Raw genomic sequence first — 17,478 nt, 5'->3', positions numbered from 1 at the left:
CACGTCCCTGTGCAGCCCCGGCCACCAGTAACGAGCCCCTAACAACTGAGCCGTTTTTGACACCCCTGGGTGCCCCGTCCCCACCGACGTATGAGCCCAGCTGATGAGGGCGCTACGGTGCACGGGGGGGATGTACTTGCGGTGCGGCGGGCAACCTGGATGCGGGTTCGCTGCCTCAATCTCCCGGTCGATCTTCCACTCCAACGCTCCCACAAAGCACTCGGGTGTAAGCACAGGCTCCTCGCTCGTAGACTCCATGCTGCCAGGAAAGGACCTAGATAGCGCATCCGCACGCTGGTTCTTCTCTCCTGGCCGGTACGTCACCTGGAACTTGAAACGAGAAATACAGAGACCACCTGGCTTGATGGGCGTTCATCCGTTTCATGGTCCTGATGTATTCCAGGTTCTTGTGGTCCGTAAACACGGTGAATGAATGCTTAGCCCCCTCCAGCCAATGACGCCACTCACCGAATGCCTTGTGCATAGCCAGTAACTCACGGTCTCCCACCCCGTAGTTACGTTCGGCAGCGGTGAGTTTCTTTGAGTAGAAGGCTACTCCCTAGGAACCTAGGAGGTTCACCTCACTGAGATGGAACTCGCACTTCTCTAGCTTGCAATACAAACGATTGTGCAAGAGCATGCCCAGAACTGTCCGTACGTCACGCACGTTGGTCCAAGGAGGGTGAATAGATCAGGATGTCGTCAATGTAAGCGACCACACATCTATTCAGATACTCCCTTAAGACCTCATTAATGAATGCCTGGAAGAACGACGGAGCAGATGCCAAGCCATAAGGCAAGACGCGATACTCATAATGACCCATAAAGGTACTAAACGCCGTCTTCCATTCATCACCCTCGCGTACGTGAATAAGGTTGTAGGCGCTGCGTAGATCTAGTTTAGTGAATACTTTAGCCGACCTTAACTGTTCCAGTGCCGACGACACTAGCGGCAACGGGTAGGCAAAGTTCACTAAGAGGGAATTGAGCCCTCGATAGTCTACGCACGGCCTCAGACCACCGTCTTTCTTCTTTACAAAGAAGACGCTGGCTGAGGCGGGAGAGGTGGAGGGAGTTATATAGCCCTGAGCGAGAGCCTCCTTTATATACTGACTCATAACCCGCTCTTCTTCCTGAGACAGTGGATAGACTCGGCCGCGCGGTGGCGTACTACCTGCCTTGTGGGTGATGTGACAATCCCAGGGTCGGTGGGGTGGTAACTGGGTGGCCTTGGCAGCGCTGAATACCTCCTCTAGATCGTGATATTGAGCTGGAATGACCGGAGTGGTGCTGATGTTAGGGCTCTCTACGCTGGTGGACTGTGCGAACAAACGGGGGGGTGCCCGAGTGCCTTGGAGAGGTGCTACCCACTTCAGCAGCCTACCCCTGGACCAGTCTATAACGGGGTTGTGAAGCTTGAACCAAGGGATACCTAATGTGATAGGGTAATGTGTGGAAGGGAGGACAAAAAAACTGATACGCTCCCTTCGGACCTGAACATGTACGGTGACTGGTGCAGTGCGGTGAGAAATAAAACCCCCGCCCACAGGCCGCCCGTCCAGTGCTTGCACGCGTCTTGTCTCCTCCAAACGAATCAGGGGCACCCTCAGCTCCTCAGCGACGCTTCTCCTCATTAGGTTCCCCGAGGCTCCCGAGTCCACTAGGGCGAACACAGATAGAGACGTCGCCCCGTAAGACACAGACACCTCCCATTTTAACAGGTTTCCCATTAGAAAGATACTCACCCTAGCCCGCCCCCTCCTCGGGCCAGCGGGTCTCCATGGGCTCGGCTGTCGTGGTCGGCGGGGGTACGGGAGCCTGCGGGGTAGTAGGAAACAACAGAATGTGTTTTGGCAAGTGTCTCTCTATTTACACTGCTAAACAACATTGCTATCTTCATTAGAGAGTCCTACCAGAGGATGAACATTTGGGAAACGCAGAGCAAGGATCTAAAACATAGACGTCTTGCCCCAATAGGGCAAACGTGCTGGTGGTCAAGAGACGTTGCTCTGTCAAAAGTATTTAGCTGGTTTGGAAAGCCAGATGGGGCCCTATATGTTGATGTTCTTCACACTCTGTCTGCTATCAAAGATATGAACACCATCAGTACCACCACGCGTGTCAATGCAATGGAATACATCACCCAGCTCTTAAAATATGAAACAGTACTTACAGCCCATGTTTTCATGATAATCTTCCACATTACCACACCAGTATCAAAGTACCTCCAGACAAGTTGAATGGACATACTGACAGCTCATCCGATGATTGTGGGTGCAGAATCGCAGCTGAACAATATTAGCAGAGACTTTCAGGAAGTCAAAACAGCAGCAGACACATTTGTCCAGTGGGCCAACAACAACCTAAATGATGAGAATGAGCTGGAGGTTGAAGCATCTCTGCCACAAAAACGTGGTAGAAAGAAGAAATCTATGCCAGGTGAGATGTGCTGAGATGAGTCTCTAAGTGATGCTATGATGCAAGTTGTTAAGTTTGTTAGTTATTTGTTATGCCACTATGTGGCTTTGTAATCATATTATTGCTGGAAGTAATATAACAATTTAAGTAATATAACAATAAAAGCTGTCATATACACTATGCGCTATGTAGATATACAGCAGGGGTGCCCATTACGTCGATGGAAGTGTCGGTCGATCACGAAGGAATGCGGGTAGATCGCATGACATTAAAAAAGTAGTGGATGAATGACAGGATATCGTCCTGCAGGGACTGCAGTATCAGTACCATGGACATAGTCTGAGTGGGCAGAGCTCCGTGGTGAGTGACACTGGCTCAGACTCCTGGTACTGAGAGACAAGGGTGTCATCAAACACACACACACACACACACACACACACACACACACACGCACACACACACACATTAACACACACACATATATATACACACATACACACACACATATACACACACACACACACATTAACACTCACAACCAAGTGTTAGTATGGTTAGACTGGAGTGTGGATATAGTGTTTTAGTTGGTTGATCTTCTCTCTGAGTATCTGAACACTACTGTCTGTGTATAAGTCTCAAGTCATTGTTCACCAGACATTGAGTTCATGACTGTAATCTGCAGACCCTTCTATCTACCCAGGGTGATTACACTAGTGTCCATCAGTGCTGTTTACGTGCCTCCTGATGCAAATACAAAGGAAGCTATGAGTGTTCTCTACCGGACCATCAGTGAGTTGCAGTCAGCTCACCCTGAAGGCTTTTTCATTGTTGCTGGGGATTCCAACCAGACTAATATGAAGACAGTTCTTCCAAACTTCCATCAGCATGTGGACTGTGCAACCAGAGGTATGAACACACTAGATCTGGCCTATACCAACTTGATGAATGCATTCAAAGCAGCTCCCGCCCCACCTTGGTTCTTCAGACCATTCATCTGTTATGATAATTCCTGTGTCTAAGCCCCTGCTGATCAGAGAGAAACCCACTGTGAGGCAGGTGAGTGTGTGGCCTGAGGGAGCTATGGAGGTATTACAGGACGGATTTGAACACACTGAGTGGGATGTGTTCAAGGAAGCTGCCACTTACAGTGACCACATAAACCTGGACGAGTACGTCATGACTGTGTCGGCCTACATAAAACACATGGAGGACGTCAGCTCCACTGAGGACACCATCTCCTCTGCTCTTCACCTGAGTCTTGAACATCTGGAGGAAAAGAACACTCAAGTTCAGTTCGGCGTTTAATACCATAATTCCACAACATCTGGTGAACAAATAGAAATTTGGACTTCAGCACTCCCCTGAGAAACTGGCTGCTAGACTTCCTCACTGAACGACCACAGTCTGTAAGGGATGGACAGAACATCTCCAGTGTCATCACCCTCAGCACAGGATCACCTCGAGGATGCGTGCTGAGCCCCCTGCTGTTCACCTTGATGACACACGACTGTGTCCCTAGGTCTGGCACTAACCACATTGAAGTGAAGTTTGTAGATGACACTACAGTGGTGGGCCTCATCAAGGATGACAATGACCTGGCCTACAGAGAGGAAGTTAAGCGGTTAGTGGGTTAGTGCAGTGCCAACAACTTGATCCTGAACGTGGATAAAACAAAAGAGATCATCATCTACTTGATGAAGAACCAGCCCAACCACGCTCCACTTTACATCAACTCCAACACTGTGGAAGTGGTCAGCAGCATGAAGTTCCTGGGGGTGCACATCACACACAACCTCACCTGCTCTGTAAACACCACGTCTCTGGTTAAGAGGTCACAGCAGCGTCTGCACTTCCTACTCAGACTGAGGAGGGTCCACCTGCCCCCACCAGCCTTATCACATTCTACAGAAGCACCATAGAGATCATTCTGACCAGCTGCATCTCTGTGTGGTGTGGAGGCTGCAGTGCCTCTGACTGGAAGAATGTGAGGAGAGTGGTGAGGACAGTGGAGAAGATCATCGGGTCTTCTCTTCCTCCCATACAGGACCTCGCACCAGTGCGCTGCATATAACGAGCAATCAACATCATCGGTGACCCCTCACATCTTCACTGTGGACTGTTCTCACTGCTGGCTTCTGGTAAAATATTTAGGAGGTGGTGAACGTTACCGGGGCGGTGTAAAATGGACACAAATTAAGTATTATATCGTGATCGCTGGTGGTTGATAGCCTATAGATCGGAGGTAAAAAAAACCTCACGCCGATTTTTTTTCGGCGTGAGATATCGGAAGTGTGGTGTGAGATTGTGTGAAAACGGTCGAATGCGTGTGTTTCGCGCTCAATGTGTGAGAGTTGGCAACCCTGGCTTTTGTGTACGCTACTGTTAGTAAGTAAAGTAAAATTGTAAATTGCAACATAACTTTATGTGTCTGCTGCCCCCTTGTGGCTAAAAGCTCTGAACGTTTTTAATTTCCTATCAGTACTTTAGCCCCAATCTCGATGTACAATAATGCCACAGATGGAGAAGTACGCTTATCCACGATAAGAACTTTAAGAAAATGTAAACTATTAAAACAGCAATTTTATTCTCAGATTTAATACTTATTTAAATATCCTATCCGACCCTAAGAGTGACGCTCAAATGCTGCGCCTGGAATAAATGTAAAAGTGAAAGTACTTCAGTCTTTCTTCCTGCAGAGCAAAACGGAGATCGGTTTGTACCATGTGAACGTTTACTATCCTACTGTATACTGTCCTACTATTCATGCTGTTATAAGACAAAGATCCGATTAGAGTCGCTCTGAAATGTCCACACAGTCTACTTGACCTAAAGCAGCAGATGTATGTGAAGAACCGTGAAGGTAAGAGGAGTTAGCATCATGCTAAAGGGCACTAGTTGTGTTGATATGCAGAATGCATTCAATTGAAGTTCCACATATGACCACTAGATGGATCTATTGCGGTAGTTAATAGAAGGTCAGAGATATATATATGTGTGGCGAGGAAGTCGTGTAGCACATGTAGGTTGAAGTTGGTTTAATAAAGCGGAACACAAGTTCATTATTACAACTAGGTTTATTGACTGAGTTCATAAACAACACATGGTACCAGGAGTAAAACTTCGTGTCAGACACCATCAGACTGAAATTGGTCGGAAATGTCGACAGCAATTGGCGGTCTTTCAAGCAGAAATTCGAGCTGTACTTGTCCGCCACGGGAATGCACAATAAGCCAGGGCCAAGGAAGATTGCATTGCTGCTCACGGTTGCAGGTCCCCAAGCTATAGAGGTCTTCAACACATTCGAGTTTGCCACGGTTGATGACAAAGAAGACTACAGTAAGGTAATTGAGAAATTTGAAGCGTACTGCTCTCCAAAAAAGATCGTTGTGTACGAGAGATATGTATTCCGTTCACGACTGCAACAGGCGGGAGAAACATTTGATTGCTTTATGACTGATTTAAAACTAAAGGCACAGTCATGCGAATTTGGGGATTTGAAAGATTCCATGGTCCGCGATCAGATAGTTTACGGAATACTTGATAAAAAGACGAGGGAGAGAATGCTAAGAGACGATAAGCTAACTTTGGAAGAGGCGGAGAAAATATGCCATGCTAATGAGCTAGCGCAACAGCATGCAAAGACGTTTGCTGATGCGAGTACCTCCGTAGTGCACAAGAGTGCTAGAGTAGCAGTCGTCAGAAACAAAATGAAAAGAAATTATCAACAAAAGAATAACAAAGACGCAACAGGCTGCAAAACATGTGGTGGAAAACATGAGCCAAGACAGTGCCCTGCATATGGCAAAACGTGCAAAATGCAAAGGAAAAAATCATTTCGCCAAACAATGTCTAACCAAAGAGAAATCAAGGCCAGTGAGGATGGTTGATGAAACAGACCTAAGTGAGACTTTCTTCGTAGGCATGGTGTCATGTGAAAATGCCGAGAACGGGCAAGCCACAAAAGCACAAGAAAGTCACACAGAAGATGACAACTGGATAGTCTCACTGCCAATAAATGGAGCTTTGGTAGCACTTAGAATTGACACAGGCGCGCAAGCCAATTTGATCAGCATGACAGAAATCAGCGAAATGAAAGAAAAGCCAAAAATACTCAAGAAAACTGTGCAGCTGAAAGATTATAATGGAAAAGAAATAGAAAGCAAGGGGCAGTGCAGACTGAGAGTGACGGTGAAGAACAAGGAATTCAATGTGCTGTTCTCTGTAGTACCTGAAGGTCGAGAGTCACTGATAGGAGGGGTCACCTCGAAGAAATTAAATCTGGTGAGAAAAGTCTACCAAATCAACTGTGCAGAAGCTGTGATGACACACGACAGCACAGTTAACTCTGTGGTGCAACGTTTTCCTGATGTATTCAAAGGACTGGGCTGCCTTCCATACACATACAAAATTCAGTTGAAAGAGGATGCGCAACCAGTGATCCACGCACCAAGGAGAATCCCTGCACCACTGAGGGAGCGCCTTAAAAAGGAACTGGACAGAATGAGTGAGATGAAGGTGATCACAAAAGTTGAAGAGCCTACAGAGTGGGTAAACTCTATGGTGTGTGTAGACAAAAAGAACAAGAACAGAGAGCTGAGGATTTGCATGGACCCAGGAGACTTAAATAGGAACATAAAACGTGAGCATTACCAAATACCGAAACGTGAGGAAATTGCAAGTGAAATGGCAGGTGCCAAGTATTTTTCAAAGTTGGATGCAGCACAAGGATTCTGGCAAATTAAGCTAGATGACAAAAGCTCACGATACTGCACATTCAATACGCCCTACGGTCGATACAGATTCCTGCGGATGCCATTTGGCATAATTTCAGCATCAGAAATCTATCATCGTGCGATGGATAACATGCTTGAGGGTCTAGTAGGGGTTTGTTGCTACATTGATTATCTAGTCATATGGGGTTCCACCCTACAAGAGCACAACGAGAGACTGACAAAAGTCCTACACAGGATATCTGACTATGGACTGAAATTGAATCGTGCAAAGTGTCAGTTTGGTGTGCAAGAAATAACATTCCTCGGAGACAAGCTGTCTGCTGAAGGCATTCAGCCGGATGACAAAAAAATAAAAGCAATCCTTAGCATGCCACGCCCCACAGACAAAAAAGGGGTACTCAGAGTGATGGGGATGATCAACTTTATTGGCAAATTTATACCCAACCTATCTGTGAAAACATCAGCACTAAGGGACCTACTGCGTGACTCCACCGAGTTCAAGTGGACAACAAGGAATGAGCGAGAATGGAACGCTCTCAAGGCAACTCTGACCAAGTCCCCTGTGCTTGCGTACTATGATCCAGCAAAGACACAGAAGATTTCAACGGATGCGTCGAAAGATGGTGTTACCGCCCGGTCTAGGTCAGACGGTAACAGCGAATTAATGTTGGAGTGGTTGAGGAGTGAAATAATAAAGGGGAACCGACAACACGTTAACTGATTCAATAATGTGTATTTGGACAACATGAAAATGCAAGATGTAACAAGCATTGGCTTAGCACCACTGACTTCAGGTAGGCCACGCTGAAAACGGGAAAAGAAAACTAAACTACAAAACAAACAGCGGCCTACCCTACCTGGTGCTAAGCGACTTCTTTTAGATTTACACAACAACCAAGAAAATAAAAGAGAACACTACATAACAAACACAACTACGCAAAAACAGAGACACAGTCCACCACACACACACAAGAACAAGGGGCAGTCTAACAGTTCTCGATTACGGTTAGCAGATGTATATATATACATATATCCAAAATCAACCCCAAAACAGGGAGATCAAACGAGGAGAGCCTGCCACTCTCTCCTGCCGTCTTCACTTCCAGGAAGCCTTTTATAGCTGTGTACTGACTTGTCAGGCACCACCCAGAACCATGTGACCCCATCATCCCGGGTGCACCTGAAAGAGATTACAACACAACACACATTCCACAGCACACCACGCTCCCTCGGGAGAACAGCACAATCACACAGCAACAACTCATCACGCTCCCGCAAGAGATTAGTACAATGTGTACAGTAACAACTCATCTCGCTCCTGCAAGAGAATAGTACATATCAGGACCTAACAGATGGTCTGGGAGCTGTCCTCCTGCAGGCAGAAGGAGATAGCTGGAAGCCAGTTGCCTACGCTTCGCAATCAATGACAAGAACTGAAACCAAATATGCTCAAATAGAGAAAGAGTGCTTGGGATTGGCCTATGGACTAGAAATATTCCACGGCTATGTCTACGGGCTTCCCACTTTTACTGTCGAAACAGATCATCGCCCCCTGGTGTCGATCATCAAGAAAAATCTCAACGAGATGTCGCCCAGGATCCAGCGACTCATCATGAAATTGCAGAGGTATGACTTCGAGTTAGTATACACTCCAGGCAAACACTTAGTGTTGGCAGATGCACTGTCACGAGCACCTGTGATGAGTGACGTGAGTTCCACTGAAAAGGAAATTGAAAATCACATCAACATGATAGTTGAGTCCCTTCCAGTATCTGACGTCAGAGCAAAGCAAATATGTGATGAATTGGACAAAGACAAAGTATTACAAACAGTGATCAACAATATGCACAGCGGATGGCCCAGGGGCTCCTGTCCAGAATACTATCAATTCAGATCTGAGCTAAGTGTGGCAAATGGACTGTTACTGAGAGACAATAGAATTGTCATTCCATACAGCCTTAGGCCAGAGATACTTAGACAGCTACATGAGGGACACCTTGGAATAGAGAAGTGTAAAAGGAGAGCCAGAAGCGCTGTGTATTGGCCTGGCATTAATAAGGACATCGAAAACATGGTAGGAAAGTGTGAAACATGCAACAAGTACCAGAGCAAACAGGCAAGGGAACCCATGATGATTCCAGATCTTCCCATTGCACCTTGGGAAAAAGTTGGAACTGACCTGTTTCATTGCAATGGGAAGGACTATTTGCTAGTCATTGATTACTACTCAAATTTCCCTGAAATTGCCCTGCTCTCAAGCACAGCTGCCAGTACTGTCATTATGCATGTGAAGTCCATATTTGCCCGGCATGGAATACCAAAGACTGTGGTGAGTGACAATGGTCCTTGTTACAACTGCAAGGAGTGGCAGCAGTTTGCGAGCCACTATGGCTTCAGTCATGTCACATCCAGTCCTCAGCATGCTCAGGCAAATGGCAAAGCCGAAAAGGGGGTGCACATCATCAAACAGATTCTGAAAAAGACCACAGACAGCAAGTCAGATCCTTATTTAGCTCTTCTAAGCTACAGAGCTGCTCCGCTTGAATGTGGTTTATCCCCAGCAGAGCTGTTAATGAACCGCAAGTTACGCACAACCCTTCCCTGTTATACAGACATCGAGTACAACACAGGGATACAGACAAAATGGGAGAGCATGAAATGGAAACAGAAGCAACGTTATGACAAGTCAACTAAACCTCTCAGTCCACTTCCCAAGGATGACGTGGTACGAATCCAGGATCAAGATGCATGGAACAGGAAAGCAACTGTTCTCCAGGAGGTCGGACCTAGATCCTATGCAGTAAAGATGGAGGACGGACATGTGCTCAGGAGGAACCGCCGCAGCCTTCTGAAAACAAAAGAGACTTTCACAGAGACTGAGAAGGAATCTGATGCATTCAGTGCAGATACAGCATCAAATGCAGACGATAATGGACATTTGCAAGTGGATACAAGCAATGTTCAGTTGGACTTACCTGTCCTGAGAAGATCTGGTCGACAAATAAAAAGACCTGATAGATTGGACTTGTAAGAGGATGGACTGAATGTTAGTTCATTATTATTGTTGTTTAAAAAAAAGTGATTGTTGACAATTGTTGATGAATGTTTAAAGTATCTTTGTTAATGTTAGATCTAGAAAAGGGAGGATGTGTTGATATGCAGAATGCATTCAATTGAAGTTCCACATATGACCACTAGATGGATCTATTGCGGTAGTTAATAGAAGGTCCGAGATATATATACGTGTGGCGAGGAAGTCGTGTAGCACATGTAGGTTGAAGTTGGTTTAATAAAGCGGAACACAAGTTCATTATTACAACTAGGTTTATTGACTGAGTTCATAAACAACACACTAGTCACCAACAAGACAAACACGATTAAACAATCCACCATATTACAGAAAATACTAACCATCTCTCTCTCTCTCTCTCTCTCTCTCTCTCTCTCTCTCTCTCTCTCTTTTGCATTAGTCCGGTTTATTGTATTGTTCTTTTTGAATGCGTTTGTTTGTTTACTGTTTGTGTAATAACTCGTTCATATTTTTGTATTCCTTGTCGTGTCTGAGAGGTGTTGGGTAACTAGTCTGTGTACTATTGTTCACTCAAGGAGTTTTACCATTGCATTCGCAGTATTTCGTTGTATGAAGCTCCGAGTGTTAATGTAAATGAAATGCCTCGCCATTCAAGAGCGATTCGAGCCGATCAGGTTAGGAGACGGGGGGAAACTCCTACTCCTACCAATAAATCTGACTCTCAGCAGCATCTGTGTCCTTCTCCTAGTTCTTGCATGTTACATTCACCTTATAAAGGTGTATGGACCCTGCAAACATGACTTTGTTCATTGCGCTGAGGCGCGGCACGCGCAAAGTGCGTTCACACCGAAAGCGATAAAATCGTTCTCCGTCGCCGAGTCGCCAGCATCGCGTCGCGTGGGGGCGTGCCCAACATCACGCCTGCATGCAGCACGTGACAGATATGCAAATCACGTTTTTAAAGCAGGACGCAGTATTTATTTTAATCTATTGATTACAGGACACACGATTATAAAGGAGTGCGTGTATAAAACATAGTGTGTGTATAAAACACATATAGTATATAAACCTAAAATGTTTATGTATTTTTTTTTACTTTTTACCCCTGACCCGAAGATCAAACAGGAATTAAAAAAATCATAACCAATAATAGGGTATACGCTAATTTATTGCAGATGTTTTTTAACAAATGAACAGTATTCCCTCCAAAAATAAACATCGTAAAGTGCGGGACATCCAGAGACAGCCACTATTAATCTCTCCTCCATTTTGCAATCGGAACAAATAATCAGTAGGAACCAAAGTCAGAGGTGCGGTTTCGGAGGAGGGTGCAAACATGCTTTCTGATTGGTAGTCGCCGCCGCGCGTCACTGCTCATTTGCATAAAGTTGAGCCAAGCTCAACTTGTTCGCGTCGCTCGAATCGCTCACTTCGCGTCGCGCCGCGTCGCTGGGTGTCGCTCACTCTCATTGAAAATGAATGACTTCCGGTCGCCGTGTTGCTCTCGTCGCTTTCGGTGTGAACGCAGTTACAAAATTCGAGAGGTGCACGACCTTGCGTGCGCCGCGCTTCAGCGCGATGAACAAAGTCATGTTTGCAGGGTTCATACACCTTGTGGAATTCAAACACTTGTATGTCACTTTCAAGGTCCATTTCAATATTTCCCAGCACGAGCAAAGACACTTTGTCAGACGTTCAAAAGACGTCCACTGAAAAGCCAGAATGAAAGTTTTTGCGACGTCTTTTTTAAACGTCTTTTGAACGTCTATTGCTGCCGTTCAGTTGCAGTTTTTGCATGTCCACTGACATCCAATAAAGGTCCTAGTCAGACGTTCAGATAGAAAACTCGTCATAAACGTCCATGTTAAGTTAAGGTTAAGGTCCTAGTCACACTGTCAGATTTTGAACCAGTTTTGAACGTCCACCAGACATGCAAAATGGGTCTGGACTGACCGACGTGATACAGACATGATTTTAACGTCTTTCTGATATCGCATGATTGTTGGTATAAGTTAAATATTTATACATATACTCGAAATTATTTGCTTTTTTATCACATTATTTAATGGTTGTTTATTTTCAAAACGCCCAATCTTAACGTCTTCACGTTCTCTCATGTTTCGTCCTGGAATTACAAGAGGCTCGTATTAACGTCATATAAGTGAACTGATCAGTCAGACAGCTATTTGTTGTGAAATGAAGTTACACTTTCAAGCATTTTTAAACACAAAGCAACATTCATTTGTTTGTTTATAAAAAAAATTTAAAGGCTTTAAAACGGAAACTAGCACAGTATCTGACTTTGGTATCGAAAATGTTATCGAATTTCAATATTTTTTTAAGTTGTAATTCTTAGTATCGTGACAAGCCTACTGTAATATAATATTCATGTGGTGTGTAAACAATCTTAATCTTACTGAGGTGCTTCTGACTTCCATCTCTCAGCTTCCTTCCCACAATGCACCTGTGCACTGTAGAAATGTAGAGACAGTGGAGTTTACCATGGCAACCATAACACACAACAGTGTGAAGCTGTATAGGTTGTTGCTGTTGATATCTGTGTTACACTGGATAATGTTTTATTGATTACTTGGGTCATCAGTGAATCATCACTGGAGTCACGCACGCACACACACACACACACACACACACACACACACACACACACACACCCCTTCATCCACTGTATTGTTTGTTGAAAAGCAAAAGACATGGAGTGTGAGAAGTCTTCTCCATTTATTACAGTGTTCATGTGATATTGAGATTCTGTACTGAATGTGATTACAGTTATTATGTCAAGTAGTTGCACATGTTTGATTTGTCCAAGTTTATATTTGTGGGAGAAACAGGTCAGTAGAGCAGACAGACTTCTTGTGAAGAGCTGGAGAATGTCTTATTCTAGTGGCATAGTTTAAAAATACATTTACTGCTGTCAAAACCCTTTGTCACTAATCACTTTGTCCTTTACAGGGTGTATTGACCTTTACGGTGAGTACATTATTTAAATGACATTCATATTTCTAATTGTTGAACACACGTGGTTTAAAGTCTTAAACAGAAGAGAACAGTAGTTAACAGAACATCCACATTAAGTGGAACTGTGACACGGAGCGAAGGACGAGGCACAGATTCCTTCCGTTCACTCACGGTCACGTTTATTGTGCTCACAATTATAGCGCAGTTAGCGCACATAGAACATATCAATACACACAAATGTGCAGACTCAGGACAAAGACCAGCACATAAGTGCGCGAACGCACATTAGACGAGCCACATAACCGATGGAGATCCACAGACGCAGACAACTTGACGTGGACAACGTAAACACACGCCCAAAAGGGAGGAGTCCGGGGCTGTAACGTGACAGGAACCTCAGATATAATCACTTCTCTGATATTTTCAGACACATTTACATTATGTAAAGTGAGGGATTAGTGTTTTGATTCTTGTATAATAAGAAATTATTTGAGACAGTACACAGAGCGAAGATCATACCTCAAGATCATACCATTAGGTTCATTTTGGTTCACTGCCAAATACCTAAGTATGTCAAGTATGTATTCTGAAGAGTTTCTGATTCATTTATAAAAGCAAATAAATGCATCACGCCTCACAGCAAGGCGGTCTGTGTTTGATTCTCGGTCTGGGCTGCTCTGTGTGGAGTTTGCATGTTCTCCCTGTGTCTGTGTGGGTTTTCTCCGGGTACTCCGGTTTCCTCCCACAGTCCAAAGACCTGTTAGGTTGATTGGTTACTCTAAATTGCCCATAGGTGTGTGTGTGTGTGTGTAACTCCTTGGCTTGTGTGTATCCACCAATCACACAGCAGCAATCACTCACATGTCAATCACAACACTTAACCACGCCCCTGCTCCTAATCACCCGTGGATTAAATCATCTACACCTGAACCTCGTTTATGTCCCTCCCATTTAATCCCCACAGGTGTCTGAGTTCAGTGCTTCATGTTGAACATCACTAGAATCTTAGAGACTGAGCTGGTCTTGTCTTCCTGTCTTCTTACACAGTCCTTCTCCCTGTTTTACATATTTGAATAAACATTTTGTGTTGCTGCATCTGCATCTGGCTCCTCCTTCAAAATGTAAATGTACAAAAGCATCATTCTGTAGTGAATGAAATGCAGAAGGTTGTATAAATATATCAGGATGTGACATCATTTCCTCTTTCATCTGGGTGGTGTTGGTGAGTGTTGTGGTGATACTGGTAAACAGGGCCACACTCCTGAACTCTCTCCTTTCTCTCTCTGATCTCACTAATGTCCCTTCAGCTCTACTGCAGCTGCTGGAGATCATGAGCTGCTGTCTGACCACAAGGCTTTTAGTTCACGTCCCTCTGCCCTGATGGCAGAAGCTTGTAGTTACCATGACTACCACACAGTCTGGGTGTGTCAGTGAAGCTGTTCCCATTGTACATACAGGCCCATTATAACAGGTACAGCAGTAGGAATGATGGGGTAACAGTAGGAGCCCCTTTAGCCCCCAGTCTGGACACAACTGCCCCCTCTGCCCCTGCAGTAGCTCCACCCCTGGCTGCCTCCATCAGTCCTTTATTCAGTTTATCAGGTTCAGGTTCAGTTTATCAGGAAAACAGCTCAACTCACACACCAGAGTGTCATGGACCTACACTCAGAAACTACAGTCTCACACACACAGTACAAACCAGAGTAACACACAGGAGGATGATTTAATCTGTTTATTTACACCTGTTAATACACCCACATTACCACAGAACTGTGTGATTTATTACAGGTTTAATACACCCACATTACCACAGAGCTGTGTGATTTATTACAGGTTTAATACACCCACATTACCACAGAGCTGTGTGATTTATTGCAGGTTTAATACACCCACATTAACACAGAGCTGTGGGATATATTATAGGTTTAATATCACTCATTGTAAATCTGATCAGTCTGTACTTTGACTGTGTTCCTCAGCTGACTGTATTCTGACTGTGTGCTACCAAACACAGTATCAGTTTACAGCAGCTACAGTCAGCAGGGTCTCCACTCTTAATAATATCAACTCTCAAAAATCCACACTGGTCCTTCATATAACACACAGTATGACATCATGGACCCTTCACTCTGTTTAATTCACTTACACAGAGAGACAGAAGATGGACAGAAGAGGAGAGAATGAAAATGGAGGAATCTGCTCTGCTGACTGGTGAGGAGGAGAATAAGAACTTTTGTACAATATGATTTTATTATATGATTATAACAACATGTTGGGGGGGGGGGGGGGTGACAGCCACACCACATAGTACATGTCACGGTGAGGCGGCGCCCTACAGGTCGCCTCCGTCCACAGCGGCTGTTGTTGTTGTTGTTTTGTGACGTCGTGTGCGTCCCTCAGGTGGGCGGAGCCCGTGATCCGTCTCACCTGATGGTCATTTGTTTGCCTATATATGTCTTGTCTTTGTACCAGTTGACCGCTGGTCATTATATCCTTAATTTGGATCTATTGCATGGGTTTTTGGTTTGCACACTTTCTATTAAACCATCCTCTTTCCCTGAGACTTGGCGTGATCGCTTCCTGTTTAGTTGCTTACCCTGCCCGTCACAGAATGACCAGCCACCTTTCGGAAGCCGCCTGTCTCCTTTACTTTCTCCTTCGTTCGTGGTCATGTCTCGTGGTAAGTGTTTGTCTGCGTGGTGTTTTGTGTGAAGAGCTCCGCCGTGCTTTTGTGTTTTGTGTGTGTGTGTGTGTGGCACGGCGAGGACCAGGGCAGTCTGCCCTGAGAAAGCTCTTCATGTCCGTTGTTTGTTGCGAGAGTTCCGCCGTGTGTTTGTTTGTGTGTGGCACGGTGAGGACCAGGGCGTCTTCCTGAGAAAACTCTCATGTGTGTGTTATAAGTGTGTATGGGTAGCGGACCGTAGGATCAGTGTGCGTGCTCGTTTGTTATATGTTCAGTGTTTCGTGTGTGTGACGCGGTCGCCGCTCGTCACTGTCGCCTCGCTCCCTGTGTGTCGTGTGTTTAATGTGGGGAGCAACTGCGACTCTGAGCGGCGCGTCACTATTGTGTATGTGTAGAGCACGCACGTTTTGGTCCCGTTGGTTTACTGTCTGTGCACTAATTTCTGTTTGTCTAGTATTTGCGTGTTCGTGGGGTCCTAGCGTGTTCGTGAAATGTCGTTGTTATATGTAATTCCACGCTTGCTCCTCCCCTTAAATGTGTGTTTGGGGGGGGACTGGCTGTGGTCCCGTGCCACGGGGTATGGCACGGAGGGCATCGGTGTGGCGCATTTGTGTTGTATGTTGGTGTGTGGTTGGGTGTGTGTGTGTGTGTGTGTGTTCTGTTCTCTGTGCAGGTGCTTCTCCTTGGTGGTGTTCCTGGACCTTGTGGGGGTCTCCACCTTGGCAGGAGCCCCCTTATGTTGTGGGGTGACCGGAGCCCGGTCATAAAGAGCCCCTCCCTAGAGGGCTGGGGCCCCCGGATGTTTGGGGACCATGGGGCTCCGGTCTGAGAAGCTCCTGCTGAAGATGGAGATCCTCCCTCCTGCCCGGGGTGACCAGGAGGCCCTTGGGGCTGCTCCCTAGCCCGCGTCGGGGGTGCTCTGGGCCTCGGTCTCTGGCGCTCCTGGGTTGGGTGGAGGAGTCCACCTTGCGATGAGGGGCCCCAGGAGGGGTTGGCTCCCCAGGAGGCTGGGGTGACCCCTAGCAGAAGGCAGGGGTCAGCTCTGGGAGGAGGTAGGTCCAGGAGGTGAAGTAACCGCGCCTTGGAGAGGTAACCTGCACACACACACATACACTAAGGACGATTAAGGAGCCGTAGCTCCTCGTCCGCACACCCTTGGGGCTCACTGGCTGAACGCCGGTTAGGGCGTGAGGGCCCTGTGACTGACCGGGGCGTGGTTTTGTGTTGTTAATGGCCCAGTCGGTCCAGGGTCCCGCCCAGGGAGGTGAGCTGCTTAATATTGTGTGTTTTTGTGTTCCAGCTCCCGGACTGCAGGAGGTGTGTCCCTGCCTGTCCCTGCCTTCCTGCCCCTTCATGTTTTGTTGTGCAGCTGCTGTGTGCCACACACCCAGTGGAGGGGAGTGCGGCTTGGTGGGGGGGTCTGTCACGATGAGGCGGCCCCCTACCGGTCGCCTCCGTCCACAGCGGCTGTTGTTGTTGTTGTTTTGTGACGTCGTGTGCATCCCTCAGGTGGGCGGAGCCTGTGATCCGTCTCACCTGAGGGTCGTTTGTTTGCCTATATATGTCTTGTCTTTGTACCAGTTGACCGCTGGTCATTATATCCTTAATTTGGATCTATTGCACGGGTTTTGGTTTGC

General features: G+C 46.1%; 1 protein-coding gene across 1 annotated transcript in view; it reads left to right on the top strand.

Annotated features, from left to right (window-relative positions):
• The first annotated feature begins 5,084 nt into the window (after nt 1–5,084).
• The window catches only part of LOC143518387 (uncharacterized), a 77,819-nt gene continuing 65,425 nt past the window's right edge, over nt 5,085–17,478 (top strand). The window contains exon 1 of the mRNA XM_077010846.1: nt 5,085–5,278. The gene's annotated coding sequence lies outside the window, so the exon portion shown is untranslated. The remainder of the gene's footprint in view (nt 5,279–17,478) is intronic.

Source organism: Brachyhypopomus gauderio, chromosome 7, assembly GCF_052324685.1.
Source record: "Brachyhypopomus gauderio isolate BG-103 chromosome 7, BGAUD_0.2, whole genome shotgun sequence".
In the NCBI taxonomy this organism is placed as follows: Eukaryota; Metazoa; Chordata; class Actinopteri; order Gymnotiformes; family Hypopomidae; genus Brachyhypopomus; species Brachyhypopomus gauderio.
The sequence above is the reverse complement of the archived record's forward strand: the minus strand, read 5'-3'. Positions and strand labels throughout refer to the sequence as shown.